The 24,629-nt window shown below is 43.9% G+C and overlaps 1 protein-coding gene across 5 annotated transcripts in view; it reads right to left on the bottom strand.

The window, feature by feature from the left end:
* LOC138736814 (gap junction Cx32.2 protein-like) overlaps positions 1 to 22,865 on the bottom strand; it is a 28,865-nt gene extending 6,000 nt beyond the window's left edge. Inside the window, exons 1-2 of one of the 5 annotated variants that reach the window (XM_069886866.1) lie at positions 22,769 to 22,865; positions 2,817 to 2,900 (exon numbers count right to left, since the gene is read on the bottom strand). The gene's annotated coding sequence lies outside the window, so the exon portion shown is untranslated. Of the gene's footprint in view, positions 1 to 2,816; positions 2,901 to 5,277; positions 5,378 to 18,054; positions 18,079 to 22,768 lie in introns of those variants that run through there. The other 4 variants (XM_069886868.1, XM_069886867.1, XM_069886865.1 and 1 more) reach the window with 4 other exon arrangements.
* Positions 22,866 to 24,629: the final 1,764 nt, after the last annotated feature.

The raw sequence follows: 24,629 nt of genomic DNA, 5'->3' as shown, positions 1-24,629 counted from the left end.
CAGCAATCCTCTGATTCTGCCGGAAGAGCCAGCAATCCTCTGATTCTGCCGGAAGAGCCAGCAATCCTCTGATTCTGCCGGAAGAGCCAGCAATTCTCTGATTCTGCCGGAAGAGCCAGCAATCCTCTGATTCTGCCGGAGGAGCCAGCAATCCTCTGATTCTGCCAGAGGAGCCAGCAATCCTCTGATTCTGCCAGAAGAGCCAGCAATCCTCTGATTCTGCCGGAGGAGCCAGCAATCCTCTGATTCTGCCGGAGGAGCCAGCAATTCTCTGATTCTGCCAGAAGAGCCAGCAATCCTCTGATTCTGCCGGAAGAGCCAGCAATCCTCTGATTCTGCCGGAAGAGCCAGCAATCCTCTGATTCTGCCGGAAGAGCCAGCAATTCTCTGATTCTGCCGGAAGAGCCAGAAATCCTCTGATTCTACCGGAAGAACCAGCAATCCTCTGATTCTGCCGGAAGAGCCAGCAATCCTCTGATTCTGCCGGAAGAGCCAGCAATCCTCTGATTCTGCCGGAAGAGCCAGCAATTCTCTGATTCTGCCGGAAGAGCCAGCAATCCTCTGATTCTGCCGGTGGAGCCAGCAATCCTCTGATTCTGCCGGAGGAGCCAGCAATTCTCTGATTCTGCCAGAAGAGCCTGCAATCCTCTGATTCTGCCAGAGGAGCCAGTAATCCTCTGATTCTGCCAGAGGAGCCAGCAATCCTCTGATTCTGCCAGAGGAGCCAGTAATCCTCTGATTCTGCCAGAGGAGCCAGCAATCCTCTGATTCTGCCAGAGGAGCCAGTAATCCTCTGATTCTGCCAGAGGAGCCAGCAATCCTCTGATTCTGCCAGAGGAGCCAGTAATCCTCTGATTCTGCCAGAGGAGCCAGTAATCCTCTGATTCTGCCGGAGGAGCCAGCAATCCTCTGATTCTGCCAGAGGAGCCAGTAATCCTCTGATTCTGCCAGAGGAGCCAGCAATCCTCTGATTCTGCCAGAGGAGCCAGTAATCCTCTGATTCTGCCAGAGGAGCCAGCAATCCTCTGATTCTGCCAGAGGAGCCAGTAATCCTCTGATTCTGCCAGAGGAGCCAGCAATCCTCTGATTCTGCCAGAGGAGCCAGCAATAAGAGGGGTTGAATATCCCTTTGCAACTAGTCTGCTTCCAATGAAGACCCAAGATGAGATTGTTCAAATCCCATGAAAATTCAGAAACTGCAGAAAATATTTCTAAATCAAACCAACATCAAAAATAATAGCCATGGTTATCAGTGAAGGAGCAATTATAAATTGTGGGATACAGTGGATGGAAAAAAGGAAAATATAAATTAGAATGTAGAGAACTCTGAGTTATAGATCTGATAAATGCTACTGTGTCAGGAAAAAGTTACAAAAGCTTAATGAACATATGAGAGTGATGAGATGGTGTAGAAAAGGGGGCACAAGAGAGGATGAGACTAAATAAGGAGTCACAGCAAAAGACAATGGATGGTATGGAGTATGAAGAGGAGGGGTGAATGAGAGAATCAGGAGAAAGAGGACAAAGAGTAAGGGGAGATATCAACCCTATTTTGTATCCAAGGAGTTTTCAGGTACATTGGTTTGTTCACCTTGAGTTTTCCATCCAGATGTAAGCGGTTTACCCCAATGTTATAATCATGGTAATGCTGTGCTCTCCTGTGCAGAACTTCAGCTCAAGGCTGGATGTGGATTTGGATAAGGCATTGGACAAAAAATTTGACTGGATCCAAAGTCTCTGTTGCTATGATATTTGGTCCCTGAATGATTTGGTTTCACGTCCCTGGCCTGAGCCTGTATTTGGTCCCTGAATGATTTGGTTTCACGTCCCTGGCCTGAGCCTGGTCTAGGCCTTGGTCAATGATCTTTGGTGTTGGGCCTCGGTCAGTGATCTTTGGTGTCTGGCCTCCAGTCCCAGATCCAGTCTGGTCCCACTATCAATGGCCCTTGAGTGTCTGAACCTGTCAAGGATCCTGGACTTTCAAGACCAGCTCCAAGGATTATTGGTGTGTAAGAATCTTACCCAATACCCTCTCCTCGAACATGAAAGATATAAATGTGCCCCAAATACCATCTTTAAAAGGCAACTATTCATTATATGTTAACTTTTTATTTTCCTTTAATATAGCAACAGCAACTATATTTAAATTTCTCCATAGCAGTAAAGCCATTACAGTTGCTTCTGCTCCCTCCTGTCGGCCTCCTGACATTCTTGGGCTTTATTGGCCAACTAGTCCCAAATTCAGGCCTCCATCACTTGTGTGAAATCACGGGTCCATCCTGGTACTACAGTTACAATTAGTTGCAGCAACATTGAGATTCTAATGTTCAGTGGTGGTCTCTGTCCTGTAATCATTCTGTCTCTGCACTGCATCTATGATGAATAAACTGGGGCATAGCCTTGGCATATTTATTATTTTCCTTCAATAGTTGTTCCTTCTTGCTGTTTCAAAGGGAAGTTGTATTCTAACCATTTTGCATATTATTTAGTATACCATGAATTAAAAGAGTGCTTTCAAAGTGTGTGCACCAATCTTATTTATTGCCAAATAGCATTTGTCCTGTGTGTCTGGCAAATTAGCAGTGAAATCTGGCACTGTGCTTTTATGGTTTATATTATGTAGATCATTCACAGATAATTCAAAGCAGCTGGGCCAAATGTGACCCAGAAGACATGATAAATTAATCTGTGAAGTAGTGCAATCAGTACTAAAATTATGCTAATTCTGGAAGTAACTAACTTAATTGTACTACGATCTGTGGCACAAAGAAACGCTGCTCCATTAACACCAGCAGAGTGATTGCATTTGGAATTACCTCCATATGTCCTGCCCACAATTTTCAGTCGTGAAGGTAATCTGTTTAAAACTGTGACAAATACTCAATCGGCACACCAGGAAACTAAAAAGAAAAGGTTCCAGTTTTACAGTGCAGCTACATTTTAACAGAATGACAATGGTCATCACATGCATTATAAATTAACATTCCATGATTTTCATGATATCTTACCATAAGATATTGTAGTGAAAACTACAAGCAATGTGTTTTGTTATAGGGTTGCTACAGACAATAGGTGCAGCAGTAGGCCATTTGACCCTTTGAGCCAGCACCACCACCACTGTGATCATAGCTGATCATCCACAATCAGTACCCTGCCTTCTCCCAATATCCCTTGACTCAGCTGTCTTTAAGAGCTCTATCTAACTCTTTCTTGAAAGCATCCAGAGAAATGGCCTCCACTGCCTTCTCAGGCAGAGCATTCCACAGATCCACAACTCTCTGGGTGAAAAAGATTTTCCTCAACCCAGTTCTAAATAGCCTACCCCTTGTTCTTAAACTGTGCCCTATAGTTCTGGACTCCCCCAACATTAGGAATATGTTTCCTGCCTCTAGCCTGTCCATTGCCTTAATAATGTTTCAATCAGATCCCTTCTCATCCTTTTAAATTCCTCGGTATACAAGCTCTGTCGCTCCAATCTTTCAATAGATGACAGTCCCACCATCCCGAGAACCAATGCTACACTCCCTCAATATCAAGAATGTCCTTCCTCAAATTTGTAAATGAAAACTGCATACAATACTCCAGGTGTGGTCTCACCAGGGCTCTGAACAACTGCAGAAGGACCTCTGCTCCTATACTCAACTCCCCTTGTTATGAAGGCCAACATGCCATTAGCTTTCTTCACTGCCTGTTGTACCTGCATACTTACTTTCAGTGACTGATGAATAAGGACACCTAGATATCATTGTACTTTCTTTTTCTAACTTGACACCATTCAGATAGTAATCTGACTTCCTGTTCTTGCCACAAAGTGGATAACCTTATTTATCCACATTAAACTGCATCTGCCCAATCATCTAACCTGTCCAACTCATCCTTCATTCTCATAACATCCTCTTCACATTTCACCCTGCCACCCAGCTTTGTTTCATCTGTAAATTTGCTAATGTTACTTTTAGTCCCTTCATCTAAATCATTAATGCATATTGTAAATAGCTGTGGTCCCAGCACTGAGCCTTGCGGTACACCACTAGTCACTGCCTGCCATTCTGATAGGGACCCATTAATCCCTATTCTTTGTTTCTTGTCTGCCAACCACTTTTCTGTCCATGTCAGTACCTACCCCCAATATTGTGTGCTCTAATTTTGCCCACTAATCTCCTATGTGGGATCTTATAAAAGGCTTTCTGAAAGTCCAGGTACACTACATCCACTGGGTCTCCCTTGTCGATTTTCATAGTTACATCTTCAAAAAATTCCAGAAGATCAGTCAATCATGGTGTCCCCTTTGTAAATCCATGCTGATTCGAATCAATCCTGTTACTGCTATCCAAATGTGCCGCTATTTCATTTTTTATAATTGACTCCAGCATCTTCCCCACCACTGATATCAGGCTAACTGGTCTATAATTCCTTGTTTTCCCTTTCTCTCCTTTCTTAAAAAGTGGGATAACATTAGCTACCCTCCAATCTGCAGGAACTGATCCTGAATCTATGGAACATTGGAAAATGATTACCATTGCATCCACAATTTCTAGAGCCACCAACTGGAATGCAGACCACTAGGCTTAGGGGATTTATCTGCCTTCAGTGCCATCAGTCTACCAAACACCCTTTCCTGCCTAATGCAAATTTCCTTCAGTTTTTCCATTACCCTCGGTCCTCTGTCGACTATTACATCTGGGACAATGTTTGTGACTTATCTGGTGAAGACAGATCCAAAGAATCAGTTCAACTCTTCTGCCATTTCCTTGTTCCCCATAATAATTTCACCTGTTTCTCTCTTCAAGGGTCCAACTTTGATTTTTTACTTCTTCACATACCTAAAGAAGCTTTTACTTCTTGGCTAGCTTACCTTTGTACCTCATCTTTTCTCCCCAAGTTGCGTTTTTAATTGTCTTTTGTTGCTCTTTAAAATTTCCCAATCTTCCAGCTTCCTGCTCATCTTTGTGATGTTTTACTTCTTCTCTTTTATTTTTACACTGTCCTTGACTTTCCTTTTCAGCCTCTGTCACCCCTTACTCCCCTTAGAATATTTCTTCTGCTTTGAAATGAACAAATCCTGCACCTTCTATGTTCATTTCAGAAGAAATATTCCCAGAAATACCTGCCATTGTTGTTCCACTGTCATCTCTGTTAGGGTATCGTTCCAGTCAACTTTGGCCAGCTCCTCCCTCATGGCTCCATAGTCCCCTTTGTTCAACTGTAATATTGACACTTCTGATTTAGATTAAAACTTATCATATTATGGTCTCTTCCTCCTAGTGGCTCCTTTACCTTGTTCCCTTATCAAATCCGGTTCATTACACAACACGAAAACCAGAATTCTCTTCTCCCTAGTAGGCTCTAGTACAAGTAGCTCTAAGAATCCATCTCTTTCTCGGGGTCCAGTACCGACCAGATTTTCCCAGTCTACCTGCTGATGAAATCCCCATGACAACCATCGCATTACCTTTGTGACATGCCAATTTTAACTCTAGATTTAACTTGCACCCTATATCCATGCTGCTGTTTGGGGGCCTGTTGATAATTCCCATCAGAGTATTTTTGTCCTTACAGTTTCTTAGTTCTATCCATATTATGTCCCCCCCCCCCCCCAAGCAAGGGCTGAATTTCTTTCCTCACCAATAGAGCCACCTCACCCACTCTGCCCACATGCCTGTCCTTTCGAATGGACATATACCCTTGAATATTAATTTCCCAGCCCTGGTCCTCTTGCAAGCATGTCTGTTATTCCTTCAACATCATGCTTGCCACTTTCCAATTGTGCCTCAAACTCAATTCACTTTATTTCTTGTACTTTGTGCATTCATATATAATTTTAAAACATGGATTGCTATTGCACTTGGCCATACTCTCCAATTCCTTCCTGAGCTTTCTAACCTGTTAATCCTATTGTCGTCTTTCTTAACTTTTCTTATTCTCTTTTCCTTTAACTCCATCCTTGTATTTCCAGTTCATATGGTTGCCTCCCACCACTACTGCTTAGTTTAACACACCTGGTGCAACCTATCCCATTTGCACAATTCATCCTTACCCCAAAACAGATCTCAATGGTCTAAAAATCTAAATCCCTGCTTCCTGCACCACCTCCTCAGCCACACATTCAGATCCCCTACCCTGCCCTCATCAGCACGAGGAACTGGAAGCAAATCGGAGATGAGCATTCAGGGGGTCCTGCTTTTCAGTTGCCTTCCAAGTTCTCTCAAGTTATGCTGCAGAATTTCTTTCCTCTTCATTTGTGCCAACATGCATGGAACAATGTGCAAGGATAGAAACGTCACGCAACTTGAGATTTAAATACGAATGGTCTGGTTTATGTTTGTTTTTTTTTTGAAGTTATAATGGTAGAAACTGTACTTTACTTTGAATTTAGCTAGGCTATGATGTTCAGTGTCTCACCACAGCCCTGTATTAGTCCCCACACTGATCCCACTGTCCTGCTTTCTCCCGACAGCCTCATGTTGGTCCCCTCACTGATTCCACTGCACTGGCCCGCTCTCTCCTGAGAGACTACTATCAGTCCTCACAGTGATTACCTGCCCTTTTTCAACTTGCGATGGGAGTGCTGGAACGTGACCCCATGGTAAGTTTTTGGGAAGGCCTTGTTTTCACATATATCATGCTTTAAGATTAGATGTCATTTGCAATCTGTCTATAAATTTGATGATGATACCACAGTAGTGGGTTGTATAAAATGGGGTCAATGGGAGATTGAAAACTTGGTTAAATGGTGCCCAACAACAACCCCAAAATCAATGTCACGAAAACCAAGGAGCTGATTCTTGACTTCAGGAAGGGAAAACCACAGGTATACAATCTAGTGACCATTGGGGGATCAGAGGTGAAGAGGGTGAGCAAATTTAAGTTCTTGGGAGTCACGAGCTTGGAGGATCTTTCCTGGACCCAACACAGTAATGACATCATGAAGAAACCATGTCAGCGTGTTTACTTCTTTAGGAGTTTACAGAGGTTTGGTATGACTTTGGAAATCCTGGAAAATTTCTGCAGATGTGAGGTGGAAAGTGTGCTGACCATCTGTATCATAGTCTGGGGAGATCAATAGCCCAATGCATAAAGCACTGCAAAAGTTAGTGGACATAGCCCAGGACATCACAGGGAAAACCCTCCCCACCTTCGAGAACATCTACAAGGAATGCTGCCCTCGGAGAGCAGCAGCAATCATCAAAGATCCACACCGCCTGGCGCACACTCTGTTCTCTCTGTTACCATCAGCAAAGAGATATCAGTGCCACAAGTCTCACACCACCAGGTTCAGGAACAGCTGCTACCCCTCCACTATCAGACTCCTCAACAACAAACTCAATCAGGGACGCATTTCAGGACTCTTGCTTTTGCTCTTTATTGATTTTTTTTAAAAATTCTCTGAGTTGTACGCTCAGATTTTTTACATTTCTTTATCTGTTTGTATTTATTTATATGTGTACGTTGTGTACAGTTCTTTTGCATTGCTGTAGAGCTCGTCGAAAGAACCAAAGACTTGTTGATCCAAACCAAGGCTTTTATTAGCAAAAGACCGGAGCTCTTCACAGGTGGCCGACCAGTCCGGAATGATCCGACCTGGCTAGGGACACAACCCTTTAAGGCCCAAACAATAGGTGTGGCTTAGCTCTCAGCCAATCGCTGTAAGCACAGTCTAGATACAGTAACTATATACACTATGTACATTGGTGATAGATCTGTACTATCACATTCACCCCTTCTTGGAGAATTGACCCTGGAAAAAAAAACAAAAACGAGGGAGAGAATGAAAAGGAAGGGGTAGGTCAAGGACTGTAGCGGTCAGGGGGTCTGACCATCCGGCGTGACCGCCGTGGTGCCGGGATTGGGGTCGCTGGAGTGGTGTCGCCAGTGGGCTCATCGGGTGCGACTGCTCCGTCGCTCAATTCCCCAGTCGTTTTGTCGGCAGGGTGGCCCGAGTCATTGGGGTGCTGTTGGTCCTTCTGTTGCGGCACGGGGCCTGGAGCATAAGGAGTTGGGGGGTTTGCTGGGTCTACCGCGTCCTGAGCTAGGTCCCGCACCGAAACAGTGTCCTCCCGCCCGTCTGGGAACTCCACGTATGCGTAATGTGGGTTCGCGTGGAGTAGAGTCACTCGGTCGACCAAGGGGTCGTTCTTTGAGTGCCGGACGTGGCGTCGCAAAAGGACAGGGCCAGGGACGGTGAGCCATGCCGGTACAGTGGTTCCCGATTCGGATTTCCTCGGGAAAAGGAACATCCTTTCGTGGGGGGTGGCATTTGTTGCAGTACATAGGAGGGAGCGGATGGAGTGTAAGGCACTAGTGAGAACCTCCTGCCAGTGAGAGGTGGGGAGACCTTTAGACCGGAGAGCCAGTGTAACCGCTCTCCATATGGTGGCATTCTCCCTCTCGACCTGGCCATTACCGCGTGGGTTATAGCTCGTGGTCCTGCTTGAAGCAATACCACACTCCAGAAGGTACTGTTGCAGCTCTGCACTCATGAATGAGGACCCCCTATCACTGTGGATGGAATTGGGGTACCCGAAGATGGTGAAAATACTGTGAAGGGCCTGTATCACTGAGGTGGCAGTGGTGTCTGGGCAGGCCACAGCGAATGGGAAGCGGGAGTATTCGTCGATGGCCGTAAGGATGTAGGTATTACGGTTGGTCGACGGTAGGGGTCCCTTAAAGTCTACGCTAAGACGCTCGAAGGGGCGGGTGGCTTTGATGACGTGGGAGTTATCCGGACGGAAGAAGTGGGGCTTGCATTCGGCGCACACCGAACAGGCTCGGGTCATGGAGCGGATCTCCTCAACTGTGAAGGGTAAGTTGCGCGCCTTGACAAAGTGAGCAAACCTAGTGACCCCTGGATGACAGAGCGCCTCATGGAGTTTCCGTAGTCTGTCCATCTGTATGCTGGCGCACGTCCCCCTGGAGAGCGCGTCAGGCGGGTCGTTGAGCTTACCAGGCCAGTACAGGATGTCATAGTTAAAGGTGGAGAGTTCGATTCTCCATCTGGCGATTTTGTCGTTTTTTATCTTACCACGCTGGGTGTTGCTGAACATGAAGGAGACCGCGCGTTGATCAGTCAACAGTGTAAAGCGCCTCCCAGCGAGGTAATGTCTCCAACGACGTACCGCTTCAACTATGGCCTGGGCCTCCTTCTCGATCGAGGAGTGTCTACTCTCCGGACCCTGGAGGGTTCTGGAGAAGAAGGCTACAGGCCGACCGGCCTGGTTCAAGGTGGCTGCCAGGGCGAAGTCGGATGCATCGCTCTCGACTTGAAACGGGACAGACTCATCGATCGCATGCAGCGTCGCAGCAGCGATGTCAGATTTGATTCGATCGAAAGCCGCTGTGGCTTCGGTCGAGAGGGGAAAAGAGGTGGTCTTGATAAGAGGACGTGCCTTGTCGGCGTAGTTTGGAACCCATTGGGCATAATACGAGAAAAGGCCCAGGCAGCGTTTGAGAGCTTTCTGGGTATGTGGGGGGGGGTAAGTCCATTAAGGGACGCATGCGGTCAGGATCTGGCATGACTATCCCGTTTTCCACCACACAACCTAGAATAGCGAGTCGTGTGGTCCGGAAAACACACTTGTCCAAATTGTAAGTCAGGTTTAGCTGACGGGCAGTTTGAAGAAATTTGTCTAGGTTGGCGTCATGGTCCTGCATGTCGTGGCCGCAGATGGTGATATTGTCCAGATACGGGAAGGTAGCGGTTAGCCCGTTCTGGTCCACCATCCTGTCCATTTCCCGCTGGAAGACCGCGACACCATTTGTGACCCCGAATGGTACCCTGAGAAATTGATATAGCCGCCCATTCGCTTCAAAGGCCGTGAATGGTCGGTCCTCGCAGCGGATCGGGAGCTGGTGGTAGGCCGAACGTAGGTCAATAGTGGAGAAAATGCGGTACTGGGCGATCTGGTTCACCACATCCGTGATGCGTGGCAGGGGGTACGCATCCAGGAGTGTGAAGCGGTTAATGGTCTGGCTATAGTCGACCACCATCCGTAGTTTTTCCCCATTCTTGACAACCACCACCTGGGCTCTCCAGGGGCTTGAACTGGGTTCGATGATGCCCTCATCCAGCAATCTACGCACCTCACTCCTAATGAATTGCCTGTTTTCGTAACTATATTGCCGACTTTTGGTGGCCACAGGCTTCCAGCCAGGGGTGAGGTTTGCGAAGAGTGCTGGCGGGGCAATCCGGAGTGTGGAAAGGCCGCAGGATTGGCCCCGGGGCACGGGGGCGGGTTGCTCGGGTGCTTCAGGAGTGGGGCGATGGCAGACCGAGAGGGGGGCGTGGGTTCCCCAAAAGTGTAGGGACACCGTTTGGAACTGACACTGGAAGTCTAATCCCAGCAACACTGGGGCGCACAATTGGGGAAGGACGAATAATTTAAAGTGGGTGACCGTCACGCCCTGTACTTCCAGCGTGGCGATGCAATACCCCTTTATCCCAGTCGAGTGCGACCTCGTCGCTAATGAGATCCTCTGGGTAGTGGGGATAATGTCAAGTCCCCAACGGAGGGCCAGATCTGGCTGGATAAAACTGTCAGTTGACCCAGAGTCAAATAAGCAATTGGTGTAGTGTCCATGCACTTTAATCAGTTCCATTGCTCTGGTGAGGGGATGAGAGCATTGCTGGTTTAATGTTATTGAAGCAGTTGACAGGCGAGTTTTGCGCGATGACGTCACGCAACGGGATGACGTCACGCAACGGGATGACGTAGTCAACGCTCGAGGAGCAGGTTGGAGAACCTCCCGGAAGTGCTGTTGTGGCGGGTGAATGGTAAGTAGTGGGGTTTGTAGTTGCTCGCGATCGGCGGTCGGGCCCTGGCGGTCGTCAGCGATGGACGCTAGGGTGAGCACCTGGTTGGCCGCGGGGGTGGCTGCGGCGGCGGTAGCGTCGGCCCCGGGAGTGTCTGTGGCGGCGGCAGCAGCGGCGGTAGCGTCGGCCCCGGGGGTGTCCGTGGCGGCGGCAGCAGCGGCTGTAGCGTCGGCCCCGGAGGTGTCCGTGGCGGCGGCAGCAGCGGCGGTAGCGTCGGCCCCGGGGGTGTCCGTGGCGGCGGCGGCAGCAGCGGCGGTAGCGTCGGCCCCGGGGGTGGCTGTGGCGGCGGCAGCAGCGGCGGTAGCGTCGGCCCCGGGGGTGTCCGTGGCGGCAGCAGCAGTGGCGGTAGCGTCGGCCCCGGGGGTGGCTGTGGCGGCGGCAGCAGCGGCGGTAGCGTCGGCCCCGGGGGTGGCTGTGGCGGCGGCAGTGTCAAGTGTTCCGCACGGGGGCGAGAGGCAGGCCATCACCATGGTTGCGACGGTGGGTTGCCCCTTCCGGGTTCGGCGTCTCCGTGACGTCAGGCGTTGCCATGCAGGGGAGCCCTCGCTCTCATTGGACGAGAGCTCTGGGGAAGAAGAGTTTGAATGGGATAGTGGCGGTTGAGCTTCACACGAGGCACTGTGTTTGCTGGCGGCCATTTTAGACCTACAGACTGCAGCAAAGTGGCCGTTTTTAAGGCACTTCTGGCACCTGGCTTTTCTTGCTGGGCACTGGGACCTGCTGTGCTTGTCCCTCCCGCAGAAATAACATTTCGGGTTCGCACGGGGCAGGGTAGCAGCAGCCGACAGGCCGTCAGGGGTAGGGTAGAAGGGCACTCTACTCACATCAGAACGAGGGGTCCAGTCCCTAGAGAGCTCGGTGGACTTTAAGGCTGCATCCTCCATTGTGATTGCAATCCGGGCCACGTCCTCTAGTTTTTCTACCCCTTGTTCGAGCAAACGCAGCCTCACTTCGTTCGATCGGAGCCCGGCCACATAGGCATCCCGGACGAGGTCGCTAGTGATCTCGGCAGCAGTTTTGTCCACACAGTTACAGTCCTTGCCCAATGCCTTTAATACTTGTAAATATGCCCTGCTGGACTCGCCGGGCTGTTGCTTCCTCGACGCAAGCATGAGCCGGGCATGAACTCTGTTCACCGGTTGATCATACAGTTCCTTCAGTACCTTTATGGCTGCAGTGTAAGTGGTCTCATCCTGGATGTTCTCGTAGACTCTCAAGGACACCATAGACAGCAATGCTGTTAGACGCTGGTTATCCTCCTCTACCTGAATGAATCTCAGGAAGTTTTCAAAGTTCAGCATCCAGAACTTAAAGGCTTTGAAGGCTGTAGCTGACTGTGGGTCGATATCAAGTTTTTCTGGCCGAGTTAAACGCTCCATCCCTTTCAAAAAAAATTCTTTTTGCTAATAAAATTGTAGAGCTCGTCGAAAGAACCAAAGACTTGTTGATCCAAACCAAGGCTTTTATTAGCAAAAGACCGGAGCTCTTCACAGGTGGCCGACCAGTCCGGAATGATCCGACCTGGCTAGGGACACAACCCTTTAAGGCCCAAACAATAGGTGTGGCTTAGCTCTCAGCCAATCGCTGTAAGCACAGTCTAGATACAGTAACTATATACACTATGTACATTGGTGATAGATCTGTACTATCACAATTGCCAATAAATGATAATTATGCCACACCCACAGGAAAAAGGAATCTCAGGGTTGTATGTGATGTCATGTATCTACTCTGGCAATAAATCTGAAATGGAGCTTCCACTTTCTAATGTTTAAGGCCAATTGTCTAAGTTACGCATTATTTAAATATGACTTTGTGTAAAGATAACAGGCTAGTTTTTTAATGTTACTTCAGACAGTGTTTGATAAAGTAATTAATTCACCTCCTATCCTGTTGGCCATCATTTTTTCACTAGTTAAGATATAAATATCTATCTATATATAGATATTCAAATGAACTATCTGAGCTTGATGAATCAGAAATTAGCAGTTACATATTTGGAAATAGAACTTCAGTATTAACAATAATAGGAGAAATAATATATGATGAAGGCTCATTAGAATTAAAAGTAATATAATTCTTGGATTTAATGTTCTTTTTCAAGTTCAAATTCATGTTTATTGTCGGCTGATTTTAATATATATATATATATATATATATTACATATATTATATATATATAATATACTACATCCTGGTGCGAGAAAGAGACAAACAAGATGTGCTCCACACCAGGGTCATGCCCAGCGTGGAATGCCACACTGACCACCGGCTGGTTCGCTGCAAGGTCAACCTTCACTTCAAGCCAAAGTCCAGGAACAGTAAAGCCCCCAGAAAGAGGTTCAATGTTGGAAACCTGCAGTCAGACAAAGTGAGAGGAAACTTCCAGGCAAACCTCAAAGCAAAGCTCGAGGATGAAATCCGCCTCACGGACTCATCCCCTGAAACCCTCTGGGATCAGCTGAAGACTACCATACTGCAATCCACTGAAGAGGTACTGGGCTTCTCCTCCTCGACGAAAACAGCCAGGAAATCCAGGAGCTGCTGGCAAAGAAGCGAGCTGCCTACCAGGCTCACCTTACAAAGCCGTCCTGGCCAGAGAAGAAACAAGCCTTCCGTCGCGCATGCAGCCATCTTCAGCGAAAAATCCGGGAGATCCAAAATGAGTGGTGGACAAGCCTCGCCAAACGAACTCAGCTCAGCACGGACATTGGCGACTTCAGGGGTTTTTACAAGGCTCTAAAGGCTGTGTACGGCCCCTCACCCCAAGTCCAAACCTTGCTGCAAAGCTCAGACGGCAAAGTCCTCCTCAGCGACAAGATCTCCATCTTCAGCCGATGGTCAGAACACTTCCAATCTCTTTTCAGTGCCAACCGCTCAGTCCAAGAATCCGCCCTGCTCCAGCTCCATCAACAGCCCCTAAGGCTAGAGCTGGATGAGGTCCTCACCCGGGAAGAGACATATAAGGCAATTGAACAACTGAAAAGTGGCAAAGCAGCAGGTATGGATGGAATACCCCCAGAGGTCTGGAAACTTGGCGGCAAAACTCTGCATGCCAAACTGCATGAGTTTTTCAAGCTCTGCTGGGACCAAGGAAAGCTGCCTCAGGACCTTCATGATGCCATCATCATCACCCTGTACAAAACAAAGGCGAGAAATCAGACTGCTCAAACTACAGGGAATCACGCTGCTCTCCATTGCAGGCAAAATCTTCGCTAGGATTCTCCAAAATAGAATAATACATAGTGTCGCCGAGAATGTTCTCCCAGAATCACAGTGCAGCTTTCGCGCAAACAGAGGAACTACTGATATGGTCTTTGCCCTCAGACAGCTCCAAGAAAAGTGCAGAGAACAAAACAAAGGACTCTACATCACCTTTGTTGACCTCACCAAAGCCTTTGACACCATGAGCAGGAAAGGGCTTTGGCAAATACTAGAGTGCCTCGGATGTCCCCCAAAGTTCCTCAACATGTTTATCCAACTGCACGAAAACCAACAAGGTCGGGTCAGATACAGCAATGAGCTCTCTGAACCCTTCTCCATTAACAATGGCGTGAAGCAAGGCTGCGTTCTCGCACCAACCCTCTTTTCAATCTTCTTCAGCATGATGCTGAACCAAGCCATGAAAGACCTCAACAATGAAGACGCTGTTTACATCTGGTACCGCACGGATGGCAGTCTCTTCAATCTGAGGCGCCTGCAAGCTCACACCAAGACACAAGAGCAACTTGTCCATGAACTACTCTTTGCAGATGATGCCGCTTTAGTTGCCCATTCAGAGCCAGCTCTTCAGCGCTTGACTTCCTGTTTTGCGGAAACTGCCAAAATGTTTGGCCTGGAAGTCAGCCTGAAGAAAACTGAGGTCTTCCATCAGCCAGCTCCCCACCATGACTACCAGCCCTCCCACATCTCCATCGGGCACACAAAACTCAAAACGGTCAACCAGTTTACCTATCTCGGCTGCACCATTTCATCGGATGCAAGGATCAACAATGAGATTGACAACAGACTCGCCAAGGCAAATAGCGTCTTTGGAAGACTACACAAAAGAGTCTGGATAAACAACCAACTGAAAAACCTCACAAAGATTAGCGTATACAGAGCCGTTGTCATACCCACACTCCTGTTCGGCTCCGAATCATGGGTCCTCTACCTGCATCACCTACGGCTCCTAGAACGCATCCACCAGCGTTGTCTCCGCTCCATCCTCAACATTCATTGGAGCGACTTCATCCCTAACATTGAAGTACTTGAGATGGCAGAGGCCGACAGCATCAAACCCACGCTGCTGAAGATCCAACTGCGCTGGGTAGGTCACGTCTCCAGAATGGAGGAACATCGCCTTCCCAAGATCGTATTATATGGCGAGCTCTCCACTGGCCACTGTGACAGAGGTGCACCAAAGAAGAGGTACAAGGACTGCCTAAAGAAATCTCTTGGTGCCTGCCACATTGACCACCACCAGTGGGCTGATATCGCCTCCAACCGTGCATCTTGGCGCCTCACAGTTCAGTGGGCAGCAACCTCCTTTGAAGAAGACCGCAGAGCCCACTTCACTGACAAAAGACAAAGGAGGAAAAACCCAACACCCAACCCCAACCAACCGCTGCAACCGTGTCTGCCTGTCCCGCATCGGACTTGTCAGCCACAAACGAGCCTGCAGCTGACATGGATATTTACCACTCCATAAATCTTCGTCCGTGAAGCCAAGCCAAAGAAGATATTTTATATATATATAAATAATATGTATATTATAAATAATATGTATTTTATATATAAATAAATAATATGTATGTTATGCATACATAATATATGTGTATTATATATATATATATATATATATATATATATACATATATGTATATTATATATATAATATATGTATATTATCTTCTTTCTTTGGCTTGGCTTCATGGACGAAGATTTATGGAGGGGTAAATGTCCACGTCAGCTGCAGGCTCGTTTGTGGCTGACAAGTCCGATGCGGGACAGGCAGACACAGTTGCAGCAGTTGCAAGGGAAAATTGGTTGGTTGGGATTGGGTGTTGGGTTTTTCCTCCTTTGTCTTTTGTCAGTGAGGTGGGCTTTGCGGCCTTCTTCAAAGGAGGTTGCTGCCCGCCAAACTGTGAGGCGCCAAGATGTACGGTTTGAGGTGATATCAGCCCACTGGCGGTGGTCAATGTGGCAGGCACCAAGAGATTTCTTTAGACAGTCATTTTACCTCTTCTTTGGTGCACCTCTGTCTCAGTGGCCAGTGGAGAGCTCGCCATATAACACAATCTTGGGAAGGCGATGTTCCTCCATTCTGGAGACGTGACCTACCCAGCGCAGTTGGATCTTCAGCAGCGTGAATTCGATGCTGTCGGTGTCTGCCATCTCGAGTACTTCGATAACATTGAATTAAATCTCCATCTATAAATTGATTCTTCTTTATCTAACATTGTTACTGTCATTAATGAAGGTGAATGATCCAACAAAATTCATGCTTCATAATCACATTGATTGATTCTGCCTTGGAGATGTGTCAATATTAAAAATAAATCAATCCTTAAATAAGAATTATGTATATTTGAATAAAAATAATAATCTCTTTCTCTTGGGTGGATTCTTCTCCATATGTCTATTAAATTCAAGTCCTTCATTAATGTCAAGGTGGCTTTTGTTAACTTTGCCTTTGTTGCTATTCTAATTGATTTATCTAAAACCGGGTCAAAACAAAAATTGAAATTCCCAGCTATTAAAATATTCTGAAGTACTCCTACAAAATTAAGAAACATTTCTTGTATAAATTTTTTGTCATCCACATTTTCTGCATATATATTCAAAAGAATCCAGAATTCTGAAAAATTATGACAATGTACGTAACTGGAAGAGCCTTTTTTATCAAGATTGTCATTCCCTTGCATTAAAATTAAATAAAGAAGCTGTTTCATATCTCACCCATTCTTTTTAATTTCTGATGTTCTGTTTCAATTAAACGAGTCTCTTGTTTTTTTAAAAAAGCTATATCTACTCTCATTTTTTTAATATATATATCAATATTATTTTCCTCTTCACAGGTCTGCTTAGCCTGTTAATATTAAAAAATATAAAGCTCCATATTAATCATTAATATTTAATTTAGTCCATATCTCTCCTCACATGTCCTTGACAATTCAGGTATTTATTGTCTATTGTGTTAAGGGATGTCCTCTTTGGCAATCCAAGTAAGAAAAAGAGAAAATAGTTATAAATAGTCAATTTATATTAATAACAATTTTAATATTCAAAAAAGAGAAAAAAGAAAATAACAAACCCTCCTACCCCACCCTCCACATTAATGTTTTTAAAATAATACACGAGTTGTGGCATATGAGTCAATACTAGCCAGTCCATATCTCCTCTAAACCACCCCCCCCCCCCACCGGATGTTTACCATATATCAAACTTGCATTTACAGAAAATTTTAAAAAAGCTTTTTATTAATCAAAGCATTTTCAAACACTCACTAGCTGATCAGCTAGCAGTGTTTTGACAAATTGTTCTTCATGCATATTCTCTGTAAAGAACTTATTCTCTCCTCCTTGCAAGAAAGAGTAGTAGGATGGTGCAAAAAAAATCTGTAACCATTTTGCCATAAGGCATGCTTTACTGTATTAAATTATTTTCTTTTCTTCAAAAATTTGAGACTTGTATCAGGATAGAAAAATATCTCGGTTCCATAAAATTCCAATGCACCTTGTGCTGCTAGAGCCAATAGTTTCTCCCTGTCTTGATAGCAAAGACACTTTATGAATCTAAACCTTGGTGTCTGATCTGATGGAGGCTGGGATCTAAAGGCTCTATGTGCCCTTTCAATTTCAATAATCTTTTCAAATTTATCTGGCCGCAGGACCTCTGGAATCTATCATTGAAAATATCTTATTGGGACATCACCTTCTTCAAGACCAACAATTTTAATATAATTTCTTCTACTAGTGTTTTGTAGTAAATCAACTTTTCCCCAATGTTGCTCCTTTTCAATAGTCCATGCATCAGTCTAATTTCCCATTTTTACTATTCTATACTGTACCTCCTCCATACCAGCATCTACAGTTTTAACTCTTTCATCTACATTGTCCAGTATATTTTGCAATATATTTACAATAACAAAGTACTTATTCATTCATTTATCTAAATTTTTCATGTCTGCTCTCATCTCTCTCAGTTATTTTCATAGCTCAGCATTTGTTCAGTCTTTTTCCTGTAGCATTTTAAGTTTCCTACCTTTCACCTTTGGAAACTTTTATCTGCTTTGTTTCTTCCTCTTCTTGATCTTCTTCCTATTCTTTGCTGGTCTGTAAGTCAGTAAGAAAATTTCTTCTTGTTCTTGTACCAGCAGTTGGTATTTATTAGAGCCAGAAAAAAAAAAGGTGCTGGCTCCAGTGATATCTTGGAGCTCTTCTGGTCTGCGCAAGCGAGTCTTCCCATGCATGCACAGTTCAGCATCTTCTTTCACGCCGTCACTCCAAAGGAGCGGCTGTGATGGCATTGTGGGGCATCGGACAGCATGTGTAGGGGCTCAACTCATCTGGGGATGATGAGCACTCACCCCAAATCCTGGATGCATCGAGACAATAAACCTTATTTCTTTCTCTTGTCAATGTTCTGTCTGCATTCCCAACAGGCCTGTGACAGTTTTCCCTCTTTTTGTCGACATTCTTAGATTATTGCAAGGTAGTTCTTAAGCAGTTTTTAATAGTTTCAGTTAAATATACTTTTCTTATTTAGCTCTGTTTTAACTAATTCCTGGGAGAGTCAGAATTCCACTTACTGACTCTACTGCATCATGTGACGACCCCCACTTTTAGACAACATTAATCCCATTTTTTAAATCTCTACACATTCTCATCAATTTGTCTTGGATTTGACCATACAACTACATATGAGGGCACATCTTTGGGATGTGGGTGAATAGTAAATCAACCAGAGGAAGTACACCATGGCCACAGGAAGAATATGCAAACTTCACGCAGACAGCACCCAAGGTCAGGATTAAAATTTGGTCTCTGGTGCTTGTGGAAGAAATTGCATGCAGATATGTTAACACTAATTCAAACATAGTTGACAAACAGCCAATTTTAATACAGTGCATCGACCTGACTAATTATGTCCAGTGAGACATACTGTTTGGAAGCTAAGTTGTAGCCTTGACCATAACAAGAATGCTAACAGTAGTTAATGATGAGATTTTCTAACAATTAGACAAAACTAAGGTTTTAATAAAAATTGTAGTCAAGGTCTAACTTTAGTTGCAAAATTTTTAATTAAATGAAATAATCATGATTTCTTTAAAATGTTTGCTTACGACCAGAAGACGTAGGAGCAAAAAAAAAGCTACAGTATTCAGCCAATTGCGTCTACCTTGCCATTCAATTATGAGTTGATCCATTTTTCCACTCAGCTCCACTGCCTGCTCTTTTCCCCATAATCTTTGTTCCCCTGGCTAATAAGAACGTATCAATCTCTGTCTTAAATATACCCATACCTGGCCTCCACAACTATCTATGGCAACCGATTCTACAGATTTACCACCCTCTGACTTAGGAAATCCCTCCATATCTCTGTTCTAAGCAACTACCCTTCAAAACTGAAGTTATCTCCTCTGTGGCTTAGACTCTCCCAACATCGAAAACGCCCTTTCTACACCTACTCTGTGCGTGCCTTTCAACATTCAAATGTTTCAATGTTTCATTCTCCTAAATTCTAATGAGTACAGCCCAAGGGCCATAAAAAATTCCCTTTCATTTCTGGAATCATCCTTGAGAACCTCCTCTGAACCCTCTCTAATGTCAGATCAGGTTTCAAATTTATCGACAAAGTACATATATAACATCACATACAACCCTGAGATTCTTTTTCCTGCGGGTGCAGCAGAATTATCACTAATAGATAGTGGAAAAAAAACCCCATAAACTTACATACCTGTAAACAAATAAAGAACTGTGAACAGATGATGAATGTAAATAAATTGTGCAGTAGAGAGAATAAAAAAGAAAATCAATAAAGTGCATAATTAAGAGTCCTTAAATGAGTCTCTGAATGTGTCATTTAAGAGTCTGATGGTAGAGGGGTAGCAACTGTTCCTGAACCTGGTGGTCCAAGTCTTGTGGCACTGATACCTCTTTCCTGATGGCAGCTGTGAGTACAGAGAGTGTGCTGGGTTCTATGGTATTTGATCATTGCTGCTGCTCTCCAACCGCAGCATTCATTGTAGATGTTCTCAATTGTCCTAGGTTGTGTCCACTACATTTAGGAGGGCTTTATGGTCAGGGGTATTGGTGTCCCCATACTAGACAGTGATGCAGTCAGCACACTTTCCACAACACCTCTGTAGGAATTTGCCAGATTTTTGGTGTCATACCAAACCTCCACAAATTCCTGAGGAAGTAGAGGGGCTGACGTGCTTTCTTCACGATGCCATTAGTGTGTGTGGTCCAGGAGAGGTCTTCTGAGATAGTGACACCCAAGAACTTAAATGTGCTCACCCTCTCCACCTCTGATTCCTCCAGTGATCACTGGATTGGCTAGCTCTGGCTTTCCTGAAGTCAATAATCAGCTCCTTAGTTTTGGTGATATTGAGGACATCTTTCATTAAATGAAGAGCCCAACCCTGCTCACAGTACTTTAAGTGAGGAGTCACCATGCCCTATAAAGCTTCAACATCACATCCCTGCTCTTACATTTTATTCCTCTTGAAATGAATGCCAGCATTGCCTGGGCCTTCACCACCGACTCAAACTGCATTTACCTTCAGGCTAGATGCTTTTGCATCTGAGAATTTTCAATATTTTTCCTCATTTTGAAAATAATCTGCCCATTAATTTCTTCTACCAAAGAGCATGATCATACACTTCCAGCATTGCATTTCATTTGTCACCTCTCTGCCATCCTCCTAATCTAAGTCCTTCTGTTGCCTTCCTATTTCCTCACCACCACCTGCTCCTCCAACTCCCTTTGTATCATCTTCAAACTTCATTCCACAATCTAAATCATTGATATACAATATAAAAGGAAGTGGTCCCTATACTGACCCCATTGGAACATCACTAGGAGCTGGCAGCCAACCTGAATATGATCTCTGTATTCCTGAACTCTGATTCCTGTCAATCAGCTAATGCTCTCGCCACACTAGTACATTTCTTGTTATACCATGGATTCTTATTGTGTTAAGTAGCCTCATGCACAGCACCTTGTCAAAGGCCTTCTGAAAATCCAAATGCACAACATCCACAGCATCTCCTTTATCTAACCTGCTTGCCACTTTGTCAAAGAATTCTAATGGATTTGTCTAGCAGGAATTTCCCTTAAGGAAACAATGCTAGCTTTGTAGAACTATATTTTTGAGTCAAAAAGCAGTTGAGACTACTGTCTGCTCTCGATAACATAACAAAAAAAGAAAATCTGTGAAACAATACCTGAAGTATCCAAAAGGTTAATTTAGTTGACAGTGCTGTGAAGCAGTGGCCCCTCAAGATAGTAGTATTTCGCTCCACTGCTCTGCTCTTAGCCTGGTTCCCCCTTGCATTCTAGCCAAACTGCAGGATATCTTCCAGCAATTTCAGACATCGGTACATTCTCCTGTAATATTGCTTTCCTTAGACCCAAAAAATGCAGCAAACCATGAAATTCTTCTTATTGAAATTTCTGTAAAGATTGTTTTTTTAAAAACTGACAAGAAATTCCAGCACTTTGGTGCATTTACTGCTCTCAGTCAATCCTATACACAATAAAGCAGCTGTACCAATAGTAACAGTGGCTTGAGAACATATTGTCTTTCATCTTTTACCTAGGATGTGTGTAGATAAAGCAATGGGCCATTCCAGCCCTGAAACATGAACACATTCAATTACACCATATCTCATCTCTGACTTTATTCCATTTATCCCCCTTATTTCTACATTTCTTTATACCCTTGCCCAACAATCATCTTTGTCTTGCAGCATTCAATTTGAAAATACCCAGAAAAAACTAATTAACAATCTTAACTAGAAGAATACAATGTGGTGCTGGTTTATTTCATTCACACATTTATAAATGTGTCATGGTGTATGTCGTTGTTAATATAATTCAGGTTAACTGAGAAAAATGTGCAACTAGATTCATCAGTGAAATACCATCAATTTGGAGTTGGTAAAGACCATGCCTGATATTTTAATGCCTGAAAATCCTTTAAAGTTGTTTACAATGAGTGGATGCAAACAGAAAGCTGACTTTTCTGTCAAGAAACTAATCCTAAATTTATTACCCTGTCAGCCATTTGATGCATCCTCTGGTTTTGCAATTCAAGCAATATTAAAATTCATTCAATATTTGTATCTGGAGAGCAATTAAGTGTACAACAATGCCTTTTAAATCAGAGAATGACATGGATGTCTACAGAAGACGATGCTGATGCCTTCCTTCAATAAGCATTGATGTAAAACAGAGTGTGTAGTATAATAGAATGTAGAGTACAATTTATAGTAGTCTAATCTGAAAGTGAGTATATGCACATATTTGATCTCCAGTCAGTGGCGAGTGATGTGATCTCATTTAGGGCAATGGTATAAACACTTTCTCAAGAGCCAAAGTTAGTGGAAGGAGAAACAATTACAATTTTTCTGTATCCATTGATTGTTATAGAGAGGAAAAACAAGTTTAGGGTCAGTGGTTGTGCCCTTGCTGTTAAATAGTGTGTTCGCACTAACAATTGCATCTCACTAACAACTTCAGGAGGGTAAAGCAAATTAAATAAAATTAAAACAGAAAATAACTATTAACTGAAATTAATATATCTCACATCTGCAGTTATATTGAAGGCGCATGCATTTTCTTTGCAATTGACAACAGCGTTAAATATGGAAATTCAACGTGCTCTTTTCCACAAATCAAATAACAATGGGATTCCGGAAAGTAATTTGTTCTGTTAATATCAACATATAACAGCTGAATCCCTTACCTGCTTTAAATAGCACTATGTTAAAAGAGACAATCTGCTCAAAATAGTGTTGGAAGTTTTCTGGAGGATGCAGCTGCTCATACATAAAGTGAAAAGAGAAGGGTATTGCATCAGAAATTCAAATGTTTACTGTCCTAAAATGTTGTAATCACAAGGTCTATTTGCTTCTCTTGAGAAATCAAGGTTACATTCTTGTTTATCTGTAATGCTGGTGCATATGAACTGGACATCTGTTCTAATAAGTATGTAATAATAATCCTCTAAGAATTGTAAAGTGAAGCATCTGGATGATTTTGGTTTTGTTTAACAAGAGGAAAACATCAGTCATGAAAGGTTAATTGATTATTCCATGTGACCGCAAGTTACTTAAATTATTGTGTAACAATAACCTTCTTTTATTGGTACAATACATCTTTGGATGCTGCAAATGTATATCACTGACATCTTAAGTTGAGACACAAGCTAACCTTCAGACCTACTACAAAAATGTATCAATAGGAAAGGTAGAGTAATTTAAACTGTGAAGAAAAGAGACAAAGATGTTAAAACTGTCAAGATATAGTAGATAAAGTAAAAATAGAGGAGCTAACTGTGGAGGGGGGGGGGGAATATACATAGAGGAAGTAAAAGCAATGCAGAAGAAAAATCAACCTGGTCAGTTATAGAAAGGAAAAAAGCAACAGAACATTAGAGCACAGTACAGCCCTTTGGCCCATGATGTTGTGCCAACCTATAGAAACTTAATCAACTCAATCCCTACCTTGTACCCAAAACCCTCTATTTTTCTTATATCCAAACAACTCAATGTCAATCCATACAAGAACAGCGAATTATATCAGTGGTTAACAAATACTAGCCTCATTCACACTGGCATTTTAACCCAGTAATTACCCACCAATCTACTGGTTAATGTGCCAGTATGAATGCTCGTGAACCGACATACAGGCGTCAGATCGTCCTGGGCATGAACTGCCTAGGGAGGGTGTATCATCAATGAATCGGCATACCGATTAGGCCAGTGTGAAAGGGACAGGGGAGTGTATATCGGATCTCTCCACTGGTGATAGCCGCCCCTTTGCTCTGGGATGCCAGATGATGTGTGAAAAAGTGCAGAGAACCAGTTAACATTGGTCCAGTGTGAACGGCAAAAATGCTATTTTGAACTGGTTCATTGAACTGCCAATTTACCGGTTAGCCAATGTGAAAAGGGTTAAGGATAATGAACAATTATTACAGTTGGTTAAGTGTAAGAAATAGAGGGAAAATGGAAAATTAATATACGATATAACAGTACAAATTTACTATCAACATTGAAACTTGGCTACAGAAAAGAGTGGAAAATAAATGTATCAGGTTAATGAGGTCAAAAATTTGAACTTCTCATGAAGAATTGGGAAACTGTGACTATTTTCGTGAGAAGGCCAAAATACAATTTAAAAGGAATATTTAAAATCCTGAACAGTGAAGTAGACCAAACACCAACTGATGTGTTTTGTAAATATGTAAATAAATCAGGAAAATATATGGCAAGGCCTGATCTCATGCGTAAGTTCACGTTAATGATTGAAAGAATAAGAGTTTGTTGTCAAATACATAAATTTAACACAAAGTTTTACTTGCTGCTGCTTCCCAGTTATGTAAAATTCTCTCATACTAATTAAGTATAGCAATCCCACAAAGAGAGAAAACATTTTTTTAAAAAGTAAAAGGAAGAGAAGAAATACTAAATAATAAATGTTCACAGTTGGCTGGTTGTGCAAATAAAAAGTTTGTGTCAGTCATGGAAACTGACCTTTGGTGATGTTGTGGTACTGTTGGCTTGTAGGGAGATCAGGAACCTGATAGCTGTTGGATTTTAAAA

This window comes from Narcine bancroftii, chromosome 6 (genome assembly GCF_036971445.1).
Source record: "Narcine bancroftii isolate sNarBan1 chromosome 6, sNarBan1.hap1, whole genome shotgun sequence".
NCBI lineage: Eukaryota > Metazoa > Chordata > Chondrichthyes > Torpediniformes > Narcinidae > Narcine > Narcine bancroftii.
This window is presented reverse-complemented; position numbering and strand designations above follow the sequence as displayed.